The sequence below is a fragment of the Pan troglodytes genome, chromosome 11 (assembly GCF_028858775.2).
Source record: "Pan troglodytes isolate AG18354 chromosome 11, NHGRI_mPanTro3-v2.0_pri, whole genome shotgun sequence".
Classification (NCBI taxonomy): Eukaryota; Metazoa; Chordata; class Mammalia; order Primates; family Hominidae; genus Pan; species Pan troglodytes.
The window spans coordinates 76,602,557-76,623,701 of NC_072409.2; the positions used below are offsets into that span (position 1 = coordinate 76,602,557).

At 43.2% G+C, this 21,145-nt stretch overlaps 1 long non-coding RNA gene across 1 annotated transcript; it reads right to left on the reverse strand.

The window, feature by feature from the left end:
• Positions 1–9,225: 9,225 nt before the first annotated feature.
• On the reverse strand, positions 9,226–17,930 carry LOC107976700 (uncharacterized). The gene is made up of 4 exons (XR_001720828.3): positions 17,754–17,930; positions 16,536–16,607; positions 15,984–16,077; positions 9,226–9,388 (listed from the first exon to the last, which is right to left on the reverse strand). It is a non-coding gene; the product is annotated as an uncharacterized LOC107976700 (long non-coding RNA).
• Between the last annotated feature and the right edge of the window lie 3,215 nt (positions 17,931–21,145).

Consider the following 21,145-nt stretch of genomic DNA (forward strand, 5'->3'; position numbering starts at 1 on the left):
AGGACTATTTGTAAAGATAGAAGTGTGACAGGACTTTGTGACCCTTGCACTGTCTGCTTTCTATTTCTGGTCACCAGGAGAGAGGGACAGAGTAAGTGAAGACAATATAAAGAACAAACTCCCAGCAAGGAGAGTTTGAAAAATTATCTGAGATGTCTCTGGATTTGGATTATGTTGTGAAATGATTTCTTGTCTGCTAAGGCATCCTGCAAGTGTTTATGAGAGATGTTTTGCTAGCTTGTAGTTTGCTAAAAGAGCAGAGAAACTCATCCTATTCTGAATAAGTGATGATAACATTTTACAGTAATTATGATAGGCAATCCATGATAATGTATTTTTAAATTGGGGGTGTGTCTTAGTTTGTTCTGTGCTGCTGAACAGAATACTAAAGCCTGGGTAATTTATAAAGAGCAGAAATGTATTTCTCACAGTCCTAGAGGTTTGGAAGTCCAAGATCAAAGGGCCAGCATCTGGTGAGGGCCTTTGTGCTGCAACATCCCATGGTGGAAGACAGAAGGGCACAGAAAGGTTAAGAGAGAGAGAGAGCACGCAAGAGAAGGCTGAGCTCATCCTTTCGTAAGAGACCCACTTTCATGATAATGGCATGAATCCACTCTTGAGCGGGGAGAACTCATGACTTAAACACCTCTTAAAGGTCTCACCTTCCAATATTGCACATTGAGGATCAAGTTTTCAACATCTGAACTTTGGGGGACACATTGAAACCATAGCAAGGTGAAAAATCAACTGGTTACTACTTTAACAAAATGCATATCCTAAAAATTGACATCCGGGGCCATCCTTCACAAACCATAGGGGTGCATCAGGATCACCTGGAGGGCTTACTAAAACATAAATTTATCAAGGGTTAAATCTTTGGGCCCTACTCCAAGGATTCTGATTTGCGTCTCAAATGAGTTGTCAGAGGATGCTGATGCTGCCTGTCCTGGGACCTCACTTTGGGGCTTTGTTAAATTTGGCATAAAGAACTATAAAGAGAGGAATTGTAGGTGGCTTCAAATAATATAATTTGAGAAAAGGGGATCTGTACCCTCACTTCCTGTTCAACCATAAGTGAAGGTAACTTGTGAAACACGAGGCAGATAGGCAGGGCGCTCCCCTCCTTTGAGAGGATAAGACAAAGTCACGAGGCTAAGGAGGAACAAGCCTGTGTCCTGGAGCTGTGGGTTCCACCAGGCTCTGTGCATAAGAAAGCTCTGTCTCTCATTCTCTCCTCTTTTTTTTTGAGTCAGCTGGAGTGCAGTGACACGATCTTGGCTCACTGCAACCTCTGCCTCCCGGGTTCAAGCAATTCTTGTGCATCAGCCTCCAGAGTAGCTTGGATTACAGGTGCACACCACCACACCTGGCTAATTTTTGTATTTTTCGTAGAGACAGGGTTTCACCATGTTGGCTAGGCTGGTCTTGAACTCCCTGGCCTCAAGTGATCTGCCTGCCTTGGCCTCCTGAAGTGCTGGGATTACAGGCATGAGCCACTGTGCCTGGCCCACCTTGCTTTTTAGAGCTGAATAACATTTCATTGTTTGTCTGTGCCACATTTTATTTATCCCTTCTGCGGATGGACACTTGGATTGCTTTCACCTCTTGGCTGTTGTGAATAGTGCTGCTAAGAATATGGATATGCAATTGGAGAAAGCTTTTTTTAAGGGCCTAGGAGAGCCTGCAGCACCTGTAAAAATCTGGGCCTTTTCAGCCCTCATGCATACCTGAACTTACAGCCAGGTGGCAGGCACCACTCTTGCCTATTTCGTGCCCCATAGGTCCACTTCTGACTTCTGCTGTGGCTGTGCTGGACAGTCCCATGGGAGATCTGCCTCACCAGAGTCATGACTCAATCACGTAACTGCTGCCCCTGGTCTTTCTCACCTGGTGCTGTGGCAGCTGTCTTGGTCTACAAGTACAGGAGGGCTAATGCCCCCAGACAACCCTGGACCAATGGGGTCTAGCTGGTGGATAATGCTGTGGCTGCCCATCTTTCCCGTGGACAATTTTGGAAGGCATTCACCTTCTCAGAGGTCCCAGGAGATTTGAGGGACCACAATAATGTGCTCTGATGTTGGCGTTTTCTCCTTCCCCATCTTGCTTTCCCTGCTCCCGTACTCCTGCTTGCTGAGCTTGCCTCCAAATAAACCACCTGACTCCGTGTCCTCCTTTCACAGGAACCCAGCAAGCACAAAGGCTGGTCCTTGCCTCTGGGTACATGGTCTGTAGCTTTCTTCTCTGTATATTGTCCAGTAGTGCCAAACATCGGGAGACTGAAAAGACCACAGGATTTTATGAGGGGAGAAGCAGAAGGACTCCAGAGAGTTATCAACTGACCTGGGTCCCAGAGTTAATTAGGAGGTGACTTCATCCTAGTAGTGTCCTTTCTTGTATACATGTGGTCCCTGGATCAGATCAGAAGCATCAGCATCACCAGAAACATGGTAGAAATGCAAATTCTCAGACCTTGGCCCAGACCTACTGGATCAGAAACTCTGGGGGTGGCCAGCAATCTGTGTGTTAACAAGCCCTCTGGGTGACCCTGATGCATGCTAAAGTTTGAGATTGTAGGGGAGGAAACACTTTTCTTTTGCCTGAGGCCCTGTAAATTAGACCCACAAAAGATCAACAAGAGAAAAAGTTTACTAATACTTTCTCTAGCCCTTTTCCCACCCCTTTGAGTTACTCCTCACAGAGGTGTCTCCCAAGGGATGTGCATTGCACAGCCATGGCACAGTGGCTCATGCCTGTAATCCCAGCAGTTTGGGAGGCTGAGGTGGGTGGATCACCTGAGGTCAGAAGTTCAAGACCAGCCTGGTCAACATGATGAAACCCCGTCTCTACTAAACATACAAAAAATTAGCTGGGCATGGTGGTGGGTGCCTATAATCCCAGCTACTCAAGGGCTGAGGCAGGAGAATCACTTGAACCTGGGAGGCAGAGGTTGCAGTGCGCCGAGATCACACTATTGCACTCCAGCCTGGGCAATAAAAGTGAAACTTCATCCAAAAAAAGAAAAGAAAAGAAAAGTAATTTCTTTCCAAAACCCCTGACACCAGTCTAATAATGAGAAAACATCAGACACCTCAGTTTGGGGATGTTTTATAGGATACCTGGCTAGGACTCCTCAAAACAGTCCTGCTACCAATGAACTTGTTTTACTTTTTTTTTATCACACACTTTATGACTTCTCATATGATTTAGTTTATTTCAAATGTTTGTGAATTATTGTTTAGAAAATTTATGAAACAATACTATGAAAATTAATGATAGTCACCAAAAATCTATCAGTTGTTATAATTGATTCAGCAGTGAATGTTTTCCTCTGCTCTCTTAGGTTTGGTAACTGGGGCCTGAACATTAAACTGACAAAAGACAGATTAACAGGACAAAAGTGTTTTTCATATGTATAGGGGGAGCTTCACAGAAAAGAAATGAAGACCCCTAAAAGCAGTTAGGCCTGGCAGTTTATATGCCTTTTAACAAACAGCAAAAAATTGTGGAGAAGTGACAAGACAAGGAAAATGTGTTTGAGCTTCTAGGCGTGGTAAATTATGGGAAGGTAAATATATGGGGAAAACTAATGGAAGACAGGGACTATTTGTAAGGTTAGTTAGGCAGACTCAAGTCGATGCCATCTCATTTAATAATAAGAGCTATGTTCTCTTCCTAGTATGGAGAGAGTAGGAGAAACACCTTACAAAGGGAAAGTTAGTTTTTCTTTTAGGCGGAAAGGAGGAGGGGCGAGTGTTTCTTATACATCTAATTTTTCTTTTTCTTTTCCTTTTTTAATTTTTGAGACAGGGTCTCACTCTGTCACCCAGGCTGCCGTGCAGTGGCATGATCTTGGCTCACTGCAGCCTCAACCTCCTGGGCTCAAGTGATCTTCCCACCTCAGCCTCTTGAGTAGTTGGGCCCACAGGTATGTGCCACCATACCTGGCTAATTTTTGTATTTTTTGTAGAAATGTGTTTTTGTCATGTTGCCCTCGCTGGTCTCAAACTCCTGGGCTCAAGCGATCCACCCACCTCAAGCCTCTCAAAATGCTAGGATTGCAGGTGTGAGTCACTATGCCTGGCCCATCTGATCTTTCTTCATTGGCTTCAGTTCAAAATAATTCTTAAGCCAAAGTGGCATATTTGGGATTGGCGTATTCTGATCCCCTTTTATTCAAAGGCCATAAAAACATCCATTTTTTATTTTGGTGTTGGAAACTTATACTATTCTCTTTCTACTGCAGAATAACATGTTAAAAAGTGATTTCTGGTTGGGCACAGTGGCTAATGACTGTAATCCCAGCACTTTGGGAGGCTGAGGCAGGCTGATCACCTGAGGTCAGGAGTTTGAGACCAGCCTGGCCAACATGGCAAAACCCCGTCTCTACTAAAAGTACAAAAATTAGCCAGGCATGGTGGCACATGCCTGTAATCCCAGCTACTCAGGAGGCTGAGGCAGGAGAATCACTTGAACCTGGGAGGCAGAGATTGAAATGAGCCAAGATCGTGCCATTGCACTCCAGTCTGGGTGACAGATCAAGACTGCATCACAAAAAAAAAAAAAGAAAAAAGAAAAAAATGTAATTTCTTTCCAAAAACCCTGACACCAGTCTAATAATGAGGAAACATCAGATGACCCAGATTGGGGTATGGTTTATGGTTAGGACTCCTCAAAAGGGTCAAGGTTATGGGAAACAAGGAAAGACTGAGAAACTTAGGCCAGAGGAGACTAAGGAGATGTGATGAGTAAAGGGATTGTGGTGCCCTGGGTGGAATTCTGGAACAGAAAAGGAACATTAATGGAAAAATTGATAAAATGTGAATGAATTTGGAGTTTATGTCATAGTAATGTATCAATGTTAGTTTCTTAGTTTTGACAAATGTACCGTGGTGATGTAGATAATAATATTGGAGGAAATGAAATAAAGTGTTAGGGTGAGGTGTACTCAAGAGTACCCTGTACTTTCTTTGCAATTCTTCTGTAAAATCTAGTTATTCCAAAATAAAAACTTTATGTTAAAATGCCATGGTAAATTATATTTTAATGGCTAGAGTAAAATTATGTTTCCTAAATGTCAGTCATTTATGTACAATCATGAATTTTCTTTTTGCTATGTATTGATATCATGTGTACTAATATTTTCTCTAAATTGAATATTTTAAAATAATGTAAATATATACCTATATCATGGGGTTATCTGTGGTAACATCAATACAATGGCATAAGTTTAATATGTTATTTAAATATTTTTCTAATACCTTTTTTTCAAAAGTGAACTTTGGCAGATTATTTTCCCCCTGCAATGCAAACACAATGTCATGCCTCCCGTTTGGTTTGGCCTTTCTGACTCATATCACGCGACCTTGGCCAATGCTGTGGCCCTCCTTCTTTGTCTGGGAAACTGCCACGTATTCTTCATCTCTCAGCTTATATATAACTTCCTCAGGGAAGAGCTTCCTAATGTCTCTGGCTAGCCTCTGGTGGTGTCAGAGGCATTTGGATCAGAGAGACTCCATCTTGAATAGGAGCTGGGTAAAATAAAGCTGATACCTACTGGGCTGCATTCCCAGGAGGTTAGGCATTCTTAGTCTTAGGATGAGATACAAGGTCAGCACAAGATACAGGTCACAAAGACCTTGCTGATAAAAGGATGTGGTAAAGAAGCTGGCCAAAACCGGCCAAAGCCAAGATGGCGGTGAAAGTGACCTCTGGTTGTCCTCACTGCTCATTAAACACTAATCATAATACATTAGCATGCTAAAATACACTCCCACCAGCTCCATGACAGTTTAAAATACGATGGCAACATCAGGAAGTTACCCTATATAATCTAAAAGGGAAGGAACCCTCAGTTCCAGGAATTGCCCATCCCTTTCCCGGAAAATGAATAATCCACTCCTTGTTTGGCATGTAATCAAGGAGTAACTAACATAAATATAATCAGTCAAGCAACCCATGCTGCTAATCTGCCTATGGAGTAGCCATTCTTTTATTCCTTTACTTTCTTAATAAACTTGCTTTCACTTTACTCTGTGGACTTTCCCTGAATTCTTTCTTCTGCAAGGTCCAAGATTCCTCTCTTGGGGTCTGGATCGGGACCTCTTTCTGGTAACAGTGGCACTGTATAACTCTCCTTTCCTACATTTGTCACAGCCGTATATTGCCTGTTCACAGCAGTTCTCTCATCCTTTTCATATCTCATTTTCTGCCCCAAATAATCAAACTTCAGAAGCAAGAGCAGCTCACAGGACTTGCCCTTCCTGGAGCCAGCTGGAAGTCTGGGGTTCACTGGCAGAGGCGGCTGCAAGGGGGCACTGTGGTGTTTGTGGGGGCCACCAGGAGAGCGAGGAAAGGACAGAGAGACCTTAGGGAGGATATAGGTTCAGTGCTCAAGAGAGGAGGCAAAAGAGGACTAGATTTCTGGTTACAGAAGATAAGGAACATGGATGGAGATGTGGAAAGAAGAGAATGAGAATGTCTTGGGAAGAACCATAATTTGGACAGAGAGAAAGGTTATTAATGATATCAAGGCATTCTCTGTCTCATTTTAGCCACATATGTAGAAATGAAAAGCCTAGTGGAAATGTACAGATTGTGTTTGGCAAAGGGCAAGTTATATTCTTAATAAGAACCCAACATTGGCAGTGAAAAATCTAGCTTTCTTGTATTATAGTAGTTCCTCAACACAGAAACAGAATAGTTTCACAAGACAGTTGTGAAAAAAGTGGAATTATGGAGTAATGAAAATATTCTAATATCTGATGCTGATTAGGAAAAACATAAACTCAAGGTCTGTTGGGAGGTGTGCAGAATAAAGACCTAAACATCTAGAAAGAAAAGCAAGCCCCTTTCCAATAACACAGCCTACTCATGAAGGGCTGAAATATTTTTTAGGAATCAGAAACATATGACTTAAAACAAAAGAATGATGAGATTTAATGCAAAATTTAAGGAGTTTTTTTTTTTTTATTCATTTGGGTTCAATAAACATTTAATTTTCTGCTGCCCACATTGGGCTATCACTGAGAAGAGGTGCTTGGCTCGTTGAGACAGACATGTGCAGTACTGCCACAATACAGCTGAAAAGCATGTGCACCTGCCCATGTGTGGGAGGTGCAAAGGTGGTTGAGAGCAAGTGGTAACGTGTGTGGATGAGTATGGGGAGAAGGGGCTGGGAATGGTTCACTAGAGGCAACCATGTTGCATAACAAACCATCCCAAAACTTGGTAGCTTGCAATAACAATTTTTTTCACCCATGATCTGAAAGTCATTGGTAGGAAGGGGATCAGATTTGCTCCATGGGGTTCTCATCCACTTTGAACCAGTGGCTACTCCAGGATATGTTCTCATGGCAAATGGCAGGAATGCAAGAGGAGAAGTGGACATATGCAATGTCTCTAAAGGCTTGGCTTGAAATTGTCATGATACCATGTCTGCCCACAAGTCATCAGCTAGAGCAACTGAACATGGTCAAGCTCAACCTCCATGGAGTGGAGAAATACATTCTACCCACTCTAGTGGAAGGTGACACAGTCACCAGGCAGAGAGGGGATGCATAGTCTTAGCATGAAGAGAGAAATGGAGAACAGGAGCAATCCACTGAACTACCTTGGTTGGTAATGCCCACGCAGGGTTTTGAAGGATAAATAGAAGCTGGCCAGGCAGTGGGATGGAAAAATTTCATTTTATAATAGGCTTGGCTCAGATTAGCGCCATTATAATTTCCCTAAGATGTCAATTATTGAATTTCAGGTATGAGAGAAAGGAAACTGGATGCCTTCTTTGCTCTCTTCCAAGTTGACACTGCAGTTTTTAGTTCTTCTCTGCACAATCCTCAAAGGAGTTCCTTATATGAGTTCTGTTGCTTTTTGTTCAACCTGAAAGTTGCAAAATTGAACTGAGGAGAAAGGCCCTGGGTAATCGTGACCATGAGGAAGAAGATGACTTGGAATGTTGTGAAGCATCTTTGTATTCAAAAGGCAGCTGGCTGCCCTCCGCAGTGAGTCACACATAAAGGGCCCCTGTTTATTGGTGTCTCCGGTCCTACTGAACACTCGGTGTTCGTGGGTTCCCCAGGAAGCCCTGAGAGTACACTTTGAAAATCAGATACATGTCTGTAAATGACCTTCCAGTTCTGTCTCCTCAGATTGCTGTGAATAATCGTGTGAGGACTGCTGTCTGGAGAGGAGGGAGCCTGAAGTCAAGGCATTCCAAGGGGCTTCAGGCATCCTCAGTTTCTTTATGAAGAGCATTTCATTCTCCTAAGGGAGTGGTGGGGAGGCTGCACCAGGAAGACAGAGGGCAAATCCTAGTGTGTGTGAGAGAGAGAGAAAAAAAGAGAGAGAGAGACAGACAGAGACAGAGAGACAGAGATACAGAGACAGAAAGAGAGAGACAGACAGAGACAGAAAGAGAGAGACAGAGACAGACAGACAGGAACAGAGAGAGGTATTCTGGATAAGATGGCTTAGAGGAGGCAGAACTAGCTTGCAGCTCCAGCTCCGATGGACAGAGCAGCATGTGGAGACTCACATCGTAAACTTTTGCTCCAAGACCTACCGCAAGAACATACTGGGAAAGCTGAGGGAATCCACAGACTCTTCGAAGGAACTGATCACTGCTGCAGGCTCCCTGAGATGCCAAAAACCTGTGAGTCGGCTTGCTTTCTCAACATGGAGGCTTGTGGTCTGGGGCAAGTTCTCGGCCCTGATCACCACCTGCCTGGAAATAGACTTGGTGCTGTTGGGAGGGCACAGTGGGAGTGAGACCAGCCTCTAGGAGTGTGGGCTGCATGGGGGCAGGGTGAGGCCTCTGACTGCCAGCTTTTCCTCTGGTAAAGTAATACAGGTGACCTGTATTACTCAGCAGAGGCAGCCATAATCCCCCTAGGAATATAACTCAACTGGACTGGGAACCACACTCCCATTCCCCACAGCAGCTGCAGCAAGCCCTGCCCAAGGAGAGGCTGCCCTCAGACACAACTATCCCTGCCCCCACCTAGTGGTCTTTCTCTACTGGCCCTGGTAGCCAAAGACAAAGGTCATAATCTCTTGGGAGCTCTATGGCCCTCCCCACCACCTGAGAAACCTGAATACTTAAGCAGGTGTCCCTAGGGCAAGTTTGCATTCTCCCTATATATAGGACCACAGCTGATGCACTTTTGAAAGGGCCACCTCCTGGCTGGAGGCCAATCAACATAGAATTAGCACACTAAACAAAACACAGCCAAGGACACTGCAGGGTCCACTTTACTTCCTTGCTATCTCCACGGGAGCAGGGGTCGGTCTCCATGGCTGCAAGACCTGAAGACAGATCACATCACAGGACTCTTTGCAGACACTCCCAAGTACCAGCATGGAGATCGGTAGCTCCACTGGGTGGCTAGACCTAGAAGAGCAAAAACAATCACTACAGTTTGGCTTTCAGGAGGCCCCATTCCTAGGGGAAGGGGGAAAACACCACATTAAGGGAGCATCCTGTGGAACAAAAGAATCTGAACAGCAGCCCTTGAGTCTGAGATTTTCCCTCTGACATAGTCTACACGAATGAGAAGGAACCAGAAAGCAATTCTGGTAATATGACAAAACAAGGTTCTTTAACACCCCAAAGGTCATACCAGCTCACCAGCAATGGATTCAAACCAAGATGAAATCACTGAATTGCCAGATAAAGAATTCAGAAGGTCAAGTATTAAGCTAATCAAGGATGCACCAGAAAAAGGTGAAGTCTAACTTAATGAAATAAAAAACATGATACAGAATATGAAATAAAAATTTTTCAGTGAAATAGAGAGTATAAATAAAAAACAGTCACAACTTTTGGAAATCAAGAACACATTCAGAGAAATGCAAAATTCACTGGAAAGCCTCAGCAATAGAATCAAACAAGCAGAAAAAAAACTTCAGAGCTCGAAGACAAGGCTTTTGAATTAACTGAATCCATCCATCAAAGACAAAGAAAAAAGAATTTTTAAAAATGAACAAAGCCTCCAAGAAGTTTGGGACTACATTAAACAGCCAAACCTAAGAATAATCGGTGTTCCTGAGGAAGAAGAGAAATCTAAAAGTTTGGAAAACGTATTTGAGGGAATAATCAAGGAAAACTTCCCTGGCCTTGATAGAGATCTAGACATTCAAATACAAGGAGCTCAAAGAACACCTGGGAAATTCATCACAAAAAGATCATTGCCTAGGCACATAGTCATCAGGTTATCTAAAGTCAAGATGAAGAATAGAATCTTAAGAGCTGTGAGGCAAAAGCATTTGGTAACCTCTAGAGGAAAATCTATCAGATTAACAGCAGATTTCTCAGCAGAAACCCTACAAGCTAGAATGAATTGGGGTCCTATTTTTAACCTCCTTAAACAAAACAATTACCAGTCAAGAATTTTGTATTCAGCAAAACTAAGCTTCACAAATGAAGAAAAGATAGTCTTTTCCAGACAGACAAACTGAGAGAATTCACCACCACTACCAAGCCAGCACTACAAGAACTGCTAACATAAGCTCTAAATCTTGAAACAAATCCTTGAAATGCAACAAAATAGAACCTCCTTAAAGCATAAATCTCACAGACCCTATATAACAATAATGCAATGAGAAAACAACAACAACAAGGTATTCAGGCAACAAACAGCACCATGAATAGAATAGTACCAGTGGGGCGCCATGGCTCACACCTGTAATCCCAGTACTTTGGGAGGCCAAGGTGGGTGGATCATGAGGTCAGGAGATCAAGACCATCCTGGATAACACGGTGAAACCCCATCTGTACTAAAAATACAAAATATTAGCCAGGTGTGGTGGCACACGCCTGTAATCCCAGCTACTCGGGAGGCTGAAGCAGGAGAATCGCTTGAACCTGGGAGGCAAAGGTTGTAGTGAGCCGAGATTGCGCCACTGCACTCCAACCTGGGTGACAGAGTGGCACTCCATCACGAAAAAAAATAAATAAATAAGAATAGTACCTCACATCTCTCAATACTAACATTGAGTGTAAATGGCCTAAATGCTCCACTTAAAAGATACAGAATGGCAGAATGGATAACCAACTAAGTTTCTGCTGTCTTCAGGAGACTCATCTAACACATAAGGACTCACATAAACTTAAGGTAAGGGGCTGGAAAAAGATATTCCATGCATATGGACACCAAAAGCAAGCAGGAGTAGCTATTCTTATGTTAGACAAAACAAACTTTAAAGCAACAGCAGTTTAAAAAGACAAAGAGGGACTTTATATAATGATAAAAGGACGAGTCCAACAGGAAAATATCACAATTCTAAATATATACACACCTAATGCTGGAGCTCCCAAACTTATAAAACTACTACTCAACCTAAGAAATGAGATAGCAACACAGTAATAGTGGAAGACTTCAATACTCCACTGACAGCATTAGACAGGTCATCAAGACAGAAAGTCAACAAAGAAAAAATGGACTTAAACTACACCCTAGAACAAATGGACTTAACAGATATTTACAGAACATTCTACCCAACAACTGCAGAATATACATTCTATTCATCAGCACATGGAACATCCTCCAAGATAGATCATATGATAGGCCACAAAACAAGTCTCAGACAATTTAAGAAAACTGAAATTATATCAAGTACTCTCTCAGACCACAGTGGAATAAGATTGGAAATCAGCTCCAAAAGGAACCCTCACAACCATGCAAGTACATGAAAATTTGATAACCTGCTCCTGAATGATCACTGCAGCACCAACGAAATCAAGATGAAGATTAAAAGATCCTTTGAACTAAACGATAATAGTGACACAAGCTATCAAAACCTCTGGGATAGAGCAAAAGTGGTGCTAAAAGGAAAGTTCATAGCACTAAATGCCTACATCAAAAAGTCTAAAAGAGCACAAATAGACAATCTAAGGTCACACCTCATGAAACTGGAGAAACAAGAACATACCAAACCCAAACCCAGCAGAAGTAAAGAAATAAGTGCACCTGTAGTCCCAACTACTTGAGAAGCTGAGGCAGGAGAATTGCTTGAACCCAGGAGGTGGAGGTTGCAGTGAGCTGAGATCACGCCACTGCACTCCATCCTGGGCGATAGAGTGAGACTCTGTCTCAAAAAAAAAAAAAAGAAATAACCAAGACCAGACCAGAACGAAATGAAATTGAAACAAACAAACAAACAAAGTTACAAAAGATAAATGAAACAAAAAGCTGGTTCTTTGAAAAGATAAGTAAAATTGATAGACCATTTGCAAGATTAACTAAGAAGAGAGAAGATCCAAATAAGCTCAATTAGAAACAAAACAGGAGATATTACAACTGATACCACAGAAATACAAAAGATTATTCAGGGTTACTATGAACACCTTTATGCACATAAATCAGAAAACCTAGAAGAGATGGATAAATTCCTGGAAATAGACAACCCTCCTACATTAAACCAGGAAGATATAGAATCTCTGAACAGACCAATAACAAGCAGCAAGATTGAAACGGTAATTTAAAAAACTGCCCACAACAAAAAAAGCCCAAGGCCAGATGATTCACAGCTGAATTCTATCAGACATTCAAAGAAGAATTGGTACCACTCCTATTGACACTATTCCAAAAGACAGAGAGAGAGGGAATCCTCCCTAAATCACTCTGTGAAGCCAGTATCAACCTAATACCAAAACCAGGGAAGGACATAACAAGAAAAGAAAACTACAGACCAATATCCCTAATGAACATAGATGCAAAAATCCTCAACAAAATACTAGCTAACCAAATCCAACAGCATATCAAAAAGATAATCCACCATGATCAAGTGGGTTTCATATCAGGGATGCAGGGATGGTTTCACATACGTAAGTCAATGAATGTGATACACCACATAAACAGAACTAACAAAAATCACATGATCATATCAATAGATGCAGAAAAAGCATCTGGTGTAAAAACAGGCACATAGACCAATGGAATAGAATAGGGAACCCAGAAATAAGCCAAATACTTACAGCCAACTGATCTTCAACAGAGCAAACAAAAAATAAAGTGGGGAAAGGACATCCTAATCCACAAATGGTGCTGGGATAATTGGCAAGCCACATGCAGAAGAATGAAAGGGGATCCTCATCTCTCACCTTATACAAAAATCAACTCAAGATGGATCAAAGACTTAAATCTAAGACCTGAAACCATAAAGATTCTAGAAGATAATATTGAAAAAAACCCTTCTAGACATTGGCTTAGGCAAAGACTTCATGACCAAAAACTCAAAAGCAAACCAACAAAAACAAAGATAAATAGACGGGACTTAATTAAGCTAAAAAGCTTCTGCACAGCAAAGGAAATAATCAGCAGAGTTAACAGACAACTGAGAGTGGAAGAAAATTTTCACAATCTATACATCTGACAAATAACTAATATCCAGAATCCACAAAGAACGCAAACAAATCAGCAAGAAAAAAAACAATCCCATCAAAAAGTGAGCTAACAAAAGAAGGTATATGGTGATATGGTTTGGATGTGTGTCCCCTCTAAATCTCATGTTAAAATATCATCCCCAGTGTTGGGGGTGGGGCCTTGTGAGAATGTTTGGATCGTGGAAGTGGATCTCTCATGAATGGCTTAGCTCCATCCTCTTGGTAATAAGTGAGTTCTCGCTATGAATTCACCTGAAATCTGGTTGTTGAAAAGTGTGTGGCATCTCCTCCCTTGCTCCCATTCTCATCATGTCATACTCTGCCTCCCCCTTTACCTTCTGCCATTATTGATAGCTTCCTGAGGCCTCACCAGAAGCTAAGCATATATCAGCTGATGCATCCTGTAAAGTCTGCAGAACTGTGAGCCAATTAAACCTCTTTTTCTGTATAAATTATCCAGCCTTGGCTGGGCACAGTGGCTCACGTCTGTAATCCCAGCACTTTAGGAGGCCAAGGTGGGTGGGTCATGAGGTCAAGAGATTGAGACCAGCCTGGCCAACATGCTGAAACCCCATCTCTACTAAAAATACAAAAATTAGCCAGATGTGGTGGCGCACACCTGTAGTCCCAGCTACTTGGGAGGCTGAGGCAGGAGAATCACTTGAACCTGGGAGGTGGAGGTTGCAGTGAGCTGAGATTGTGCCTCTGCACTCCAGCCTGGGTGACAGTGTGAGACTCCATCTCCCCCCTACCCCCACAAAAAATTACCCAGCCTCAGATATTCCTCTATAGTGAAGCAAGAATGGCCTGACACAGAAAATTGGTACTGGGAGTGGGACATTGCTATAAAGATACCTGAAGATGTGGAAGCAACTTGGATTTGGGTAATGGGCAGAATTTGGAGGCCACAGAAGAAGGCTGGAAGATGAGGGAAAGTTTGGAACTTCTTAGAGACTAGTTAAATGGTTGTAATAAAAATGCTGATAGTGATGTGGACAGTGAAGTCAAGACTGATGAGATCTCAAAGGGAAATGTGGAACTTATGGGAAACTGGAGCAAAGATCACCTTGGTTATGTTTTAGCAAAGAACTTGGCTGTATTGTACCCTAGTGATATGTAGAAGTTTGAATTTAACAATGATGACTTAGGGTATCTAGCATAAGAAATTTCTAAGCAACAAAGCATTCAAGATGTGGCCTGGCTGCTTCTAAGAGCCTATTCTTAAATTTGGAAGTAAATAAATGACTTAAAGTTGGAGCTTATATTTAAAAGGGAATCAGAGCATAAAAATTTGGAAAATTTGCAGTCTAGCCATGTGATAGAAAAGAAAAGCCCATTTTCTGGGGAAGAATACAAGCAAGCAGGCTGCAGAACAACCCTTGCTGGAGAGATTAGCATGACTATAAGGGAGCCAAGTGCCAATATCCAAGATATTGGGAGAAAGGCCTCAAAGGCATTTCAGATATCTCTGAGGTAGCCCTTCTTATCACAGGCTCAGAGGCCTAGGAGGAATGAACGGTTTTGTCAGCCAGGCCCAGGGTGCCGATGCCCTGCACCACCCTGGGAAGTTGTTCCCTGCATCCTGGCTACTCCAGCTCCAACCTTGGCTCCAAAGGGCCCAGGTACAGCCCAGGTCACAGCTCCAGAAGGTGCAAGCCATAAGCCCTGGTGGCTTCTATGTGATGTTAAGCCTGCAGGTGCTCAGAATGCAAGAGTAAAGGAGGCTTGGCAACTTCCATCTAGATTTTAGATGATGTATAAGAAAGCCAGGGTGCTCAAGCAGAACCCTGCCACAGGGGTGGATCCCATGCACACTACTAGGCCAGTGCCAAGGGGAAATGTAGGGTTGAAGCCCCCACACAGAGTCCCCACTAGGGCACTGCCTAGTGGAGCTGTGGGAATGGGGCAACTGCCTTCCAGATCCCAGAATGGTAGATCCACCAGCAGCTTGCCTCCCGCACCTGAAAAAGTTGCAAGCACTGAACTCTAACCTGTGAACTCTGCAAAACCACAGGGGCATGGCTGCCCAAAGAGCTCAACCTTTACTTCAATGTGCCCAGGATGAAGGACATGGCATCAAGGATTATTTTAGAGGTTTAAGATTTAATATCTACCCTGTGGGTTTCAGACTTGCATGGGGCCTGTAGCCATTTTCTTTTGTTCAATTTATTTCTTTTGTAATGTTTAAATAATGCCTGTACTACCATTGTATCTTGGAAGTAAATAACTGTTTTGATTTTACAGGCTCATAGGCAGAAGGAGATGAGTCTCAGATGACTTAGGACTTTGGACTTGATTAACGAGTTGAAATGAGTTAAGATGTTGGGAGACTGTTGGGAAGGGATAATTGTATTTTGCAATATGAGAAAGACATGAGATTTGGGGGACCAGGGGACAGAATGATATGGTTTGGATATTTGTCTCCTCCAAATCTCATGTAGAAATGTCATCCCCAGTATCAGAGGTGGGGCCTGGTGGGAGATGTTTGGATCATGGGAGCAGATCCCTCATGAATGGCTTAGCACAATCCCCATCACCATCTGAATTCATATAAGATCTGGTTGTTTAAAAGTTTAAAACATTTTAAAACTTTAAAACTCACTGCGTGATACGTTGGCTCTTGCTTTGCCTTCCACCATGATTGTAAGCTTCCTGAGGGCTCCCCAGAAGCCAAGCAGATTCCAGTGCCATGCTTCCTGTACAGCCCGCAGAACCATTAGCCAATTAATTCTGTTTTCTTTATAAATTACCCAGCCCCAGGTATTTCTTTATAGCAATTCAAGAATGGACTAATACAGTTAGAAATAGATTTTTTTTAAGTCTAAAGAGCATAGCAAACATCAACGTAAGGACTAAAGTATCTACTGTTCCTGTCTCATACCTGCTGTACTTCCGATAAGAACACCCTCTTTCCTGGGACCTCAAATACTTAGACAACCCCCATTCATTTTTTGAGATGAAGCTTAAACATGTCCACCTTGTAAAGCCTCTCTTGATCCACCCAAACCTGGAGAACTTCAATGATTGCATTTACATTGGCTCCTACCTTAATTATCCCTCAGTGATTGCATTTACGCCAGCCCCAACTCAAAGATTGCATTTACACTGGACTACCCATCTTTATGTCCCCCATAGACAGCTGTCCCCCAGGTACCTGCTTTGTTCATTTCACATCCAAGCATCCATTAGAATGCCTCTCTCATGGTAGGCACTTCACTCTAAAATCCTTTTGGGAACAAAGTGACTATGTGATTTGAAGAGAAAAAGAAAAAAATGAAGGAAGCAAGCAAGGCAGGAAGGATAGAAGGAAGGAAGGAGCAAGAACATTAAGAATGTTCAAGTTGGCTGGGCATGGTGGTTCACGCCTGTAATCCCAACACTTTGGGAGGCCTAGGTGGGTGGATTACTTGAGGGCAGGAGTTCAAGACCAGCCTGACCAACATGGTGAAACTCCATCTCTACTAAAAATACAAAAATTAGCTGGGCATGGTGGCGGGCACCTGTAATCCCAGCTACTCGGGAGGCTGAAGCAGGAGAATCACTTGAACCTGGGAGGTGGAGGTGGCAGTGAGCTGAGATTGCACCATTGCACTCCAGCCTGGGTGACAAAGTGAGACTCCATCTCAAACAAACAAACAAACAGAATGTTCAAGTTATTATATAATAAGTGATTTTAAATATTAATAACTGAAATTTTACTGAAGTACACATTTTGTTCAACTCAAGTTAGAGGCAGCACAGTTTAGAAAAAAAAAGGTACTAAGCTATGAAAGCAGAAGTTTTGGTTTTGACACTTGACTTTCCTCTCTGCTCACCTTGCTACTTTTTGAGTTTTTTTAATCTGTTAACAGATAAAGGATTGGACCTCATCTGTAAGATCCTTTCCAGTCCTTTTTTTTTTTTTTTTTTTTTTTGAGACAGAGTTTCGCTCTGTCGCCCAGGCAGGCTGAAGTACAGTGGCATGACCTTGGCTCACTGCAACCTCTTCCTCCCAGGTTCAAGAGATCCTCGTGCCTTGGCCTCCCAAGTAGCTGGGATTACAGGTGTGTGCCACCACGCCTGGCTAATTTTTGTAATTTTAGTAGAGATGGGGTTTCACCATGTTACCCAGGCTGGTCTTGAACTCCTGACCTCAGGTGATCCACCCACCTCTCCCTCCCAAAGTACTGAGATTACAGGCTCACACCTGTAATCACCATGCCCGGCCAGATCCTTTCCAGTTCTAAAGAGTCAAGAGAGCAAGCCAGAGCAGAGTGAGCTCTGAGTTAGCTGTTCTCTTTCTCTTCATCCACCATGCACTATGAAGAGTACTCTAGGCCATATCCCGTGCTAAGCTGGGAAGGTAGATTGTCAGATAGAAGAAAACTTTGACCTTTAAGGCTCACAGCCCAGTGGTGAAGCAGACAGGAAACAGAGAAGGCCTCCTTTTGGATATATGCAGGGGATGCATGGAGTCCACACTTCATATGGCCTCTGTTGGCATCAACTTTCTTCACTGGGCCCCCCAACCCTCGCTCTGCTGTCTGGCTTCTGCCCTAGCTCTTATGCCTTGTACATGAAGTATTTGTTGGGTGAGTAAATAAATGAGTGAATTGTCATAATGGAGACATGGCCAGGGAATTCTGAAAGCAGGGAGGAGGGGGTCCTAACCCAGTCTGGACCCAGGAGACGAGGGGGAGAAGTGATGAGAAAAGTTTTCTGGAGGGGATTTAATGATTAGAATTAGCCAGGCTAAATGTTTGCGTAATGAAGCTTCCAGGCAGTGGACACAGGCCAAGGTAGATACAGCTGGTAGAGGCCCCCAGTAGTCCAGTATGGTTGGAGGTAATGTGTGAGGCAGGGAAGATGGCAAATAGGAGGGAGGGGAGGCCTTAAGCTCTACTGTGAATAACTGGTATTTTCTCCTATAGTTGTAGGTTTTAGTATTGAGTGAGGCAATTAAGTTTGTCTTTTTTTTTTTTTTTTTTGAGACAGAGTCTCACTGTGTTGCCCAGGCTGGAGTGCAGTGGCACCACCTTGGCTCACTGCAACCTCTGCTTGTCAGGTTCAAGCAATTATCATGCTTCAGCCTCCTAAGTAGCTGAGATTACAGGTGTGTGCCACCACACCCAGCCAAGTTTGTCTTTTAGATTGTCTACTCCCTACTTACCCTGTGTAGCATGGATTTGAAGTGGACAAGAATGGAGGCAGGAAGGCTGTCCTTCGGAGGCAGTACTAGGAAGGATGCAAGAATTATGGGGGAGGGTAAACTGGACAGAGTTATTGATCATGCAGACATGACAGACAAGAGAAATATTTAGAAGGTGAAACCAACTGGATTTTGTGTCACGTAGATGTCGATGGTGTGGGAGAGCAGTAGTCTAGGGTTATGTGATGGTTACTTTTATGTGTTAACTTCACTGGGCCATGAGGTGCAGACTTTCGGCCAAACACTATTCTGGGAGTGTCCCTGAGGGTATTTCTGGATGAGATTAAAGTTTGAATTGGTAAACTGAAGAAGGCAGATTGCCTTCTCTAATGTGGGTGGGCCTTGTCCAATCAATCAGTTGAAGACCGGAATAGGACAAAAAGGAGGGAGCTCCTCTGGCCTGACTGGTACTACTTGAGCTAGGTCAAGCAGTCATTTCTTGCCCTCAGACTGGAACTACACCATCTACTCTCCTGTGTCTCCAGCTTGCCAACTACGGATCTTGAGACTTCTCAGACTCCATAGTTATGTGAGCCAATTCTTTTTAACTCCCCCACTTTACACACACACACATGCACATGCACATGCCTACTGGTTCTGTTTTTGGATGATGGGCCTATTAACTGAGCTAGGGAATGGAGTAGGAGCTGCAGTGGAGAGGAGAAGGTGGTGAATGTAGTCTGAAGTGCCTGTGGCAGAAGATGTTCAGTAGGCAGCCGAATCTACATGCCTGAAATGCAGGTGAGCAGAAGTGGCTGCAGATAATGGATTTGAGATTCAGCAGAATATTGGTGATGTCTGGAACCATGAGGAGGGATGTGATCACCCAGGTGAGTGTGCAGAGTGAAAAGTATGGATCTTTTGCAAAAGATAAGATGATACAAAAGGAAAAAATGTTTTAAGATGGTTAGATGATAGGGGAAGACATAGGCTCTAGAATGCAGAGGGGCAGGATTTGGGCATGTTTAAAGGCTATAGGAAGGGGAATTGTATAACAGGGGAGCATGACAGGTGAATCCAGGTCTCCAAGCATGAATGATGGAGTCAGGGGCACAGGAACACAAGGGGGACTACCTGGACTGGACAGGCTGGAGAGAGGTCATGATAGGAAGTGGACATTGATATGATTTGGATGTTTGTCTCCCCCAAATCTCATGTTGAAATGTGATCCCAAAAGTTGGAGGTGAGGCTTGGAGGGAGGTGTTTGGATCATGGAGGCAGATCCCTTGTAAATGGCTAAGTGCCATCTCCTCCGTGATAAGTGAGTCTTAACCCTATTAGTTCACAAGACAGCCAGTTGTTTAAAGGAGTCTAGCACTTCCTTCTCTCTCTCTCTTGCTCTGTCTCTTGCCACGTGACATGCCTGCTCCCCCTTCACCTTTTGCCATGAGTGGAAGCTTCCTGAGGCATCACTAGAAGCGGATGCTGGTGCCATGCTTCCTGTACAGCTGCAGGACAGTGAGCCAAATCAACCTCTTTTCTTTGTAAATTACCCAGGCTCAGGTATTCCTTTATAGCAACACAAAATGGACTAACACAAACCTATATATGCCAAGTTCTATAATAATAAAACAAACAAACAAAAATCAAAACAGGAACAATGAAAACTTTATACTATTCTTCAAACAACTCTAGGAATCATTTTTTAGGTAGACTAATAATGTAACTTAGCAAACCAGGTCACTTTGGAGAGAAAAGGAAACATTATTAATAAGTCCAGACAACAGGCATAAACAGGGATTGTCCCAGGCCAACTGGAATGTACGAAGATCCTATTTTCAGATCGCTGTTGCTTTTTGGTAAAGTAATCAAGGAGAATTTTCTATTGCTTTGGTTATGTGAATCTCTTGAAAAAGTTAATTCTAGCCAGGTGCAGTGGCTCATGCCTGTAATTCCAGCACTTTGGGAGGCTGAGAGGGGCAGATCACCTAAGGTCAGGAGTTCGAGACCAGCCTGGCCAAGATGGTGAAACCCTGTCTTTACTAAAAATATGAAAATTAGCTGGGCATGGTGGTGGGCACCTGTAATCCCAGCTACTCAGGAGGCTGAGGCAGAAGAATCACTTAAACCCGGGAGGTGGAAGTTGCAGGAAGCCAAGATCGTGCCATTGCACTCTAGCCTGGGCGACAAGAGCAAAACTCTGTCTAAACAACAACAACAACAAAAACCCCTTAATTCTTAGACAAGTATTTCAGAATATTTTGCCAGCTCCCTGTAGAAGCTGGTCCCTCTGTTACCTCAATCCAATAACCTTAAACATAAAACCTTTCTCCCAGATACAGCTTCACACTTGATGATTCCCCCAGTGGTCACCCCAGCTTAGTAGTGTCTAGCAGTGACAATCCATCTGCCCATTACTTGCAGTCTGTCATCCATTTATTTAGTCCTCTCTTTTCTGTTCATTTCTAACCAGCATGAGGGTTTAGTTGCACAACTCCATGAATACCTGGTGGTGTTGGGGCCCATGGTCTTTGCTTTATATGATGCCACAGACTGGAAAGCACTTTGAGCAAGCCCGTGGCTTGTTACAGATAACAGGACACCTGCCTTTTCTGTTGTGTGATAACTTGATGTTC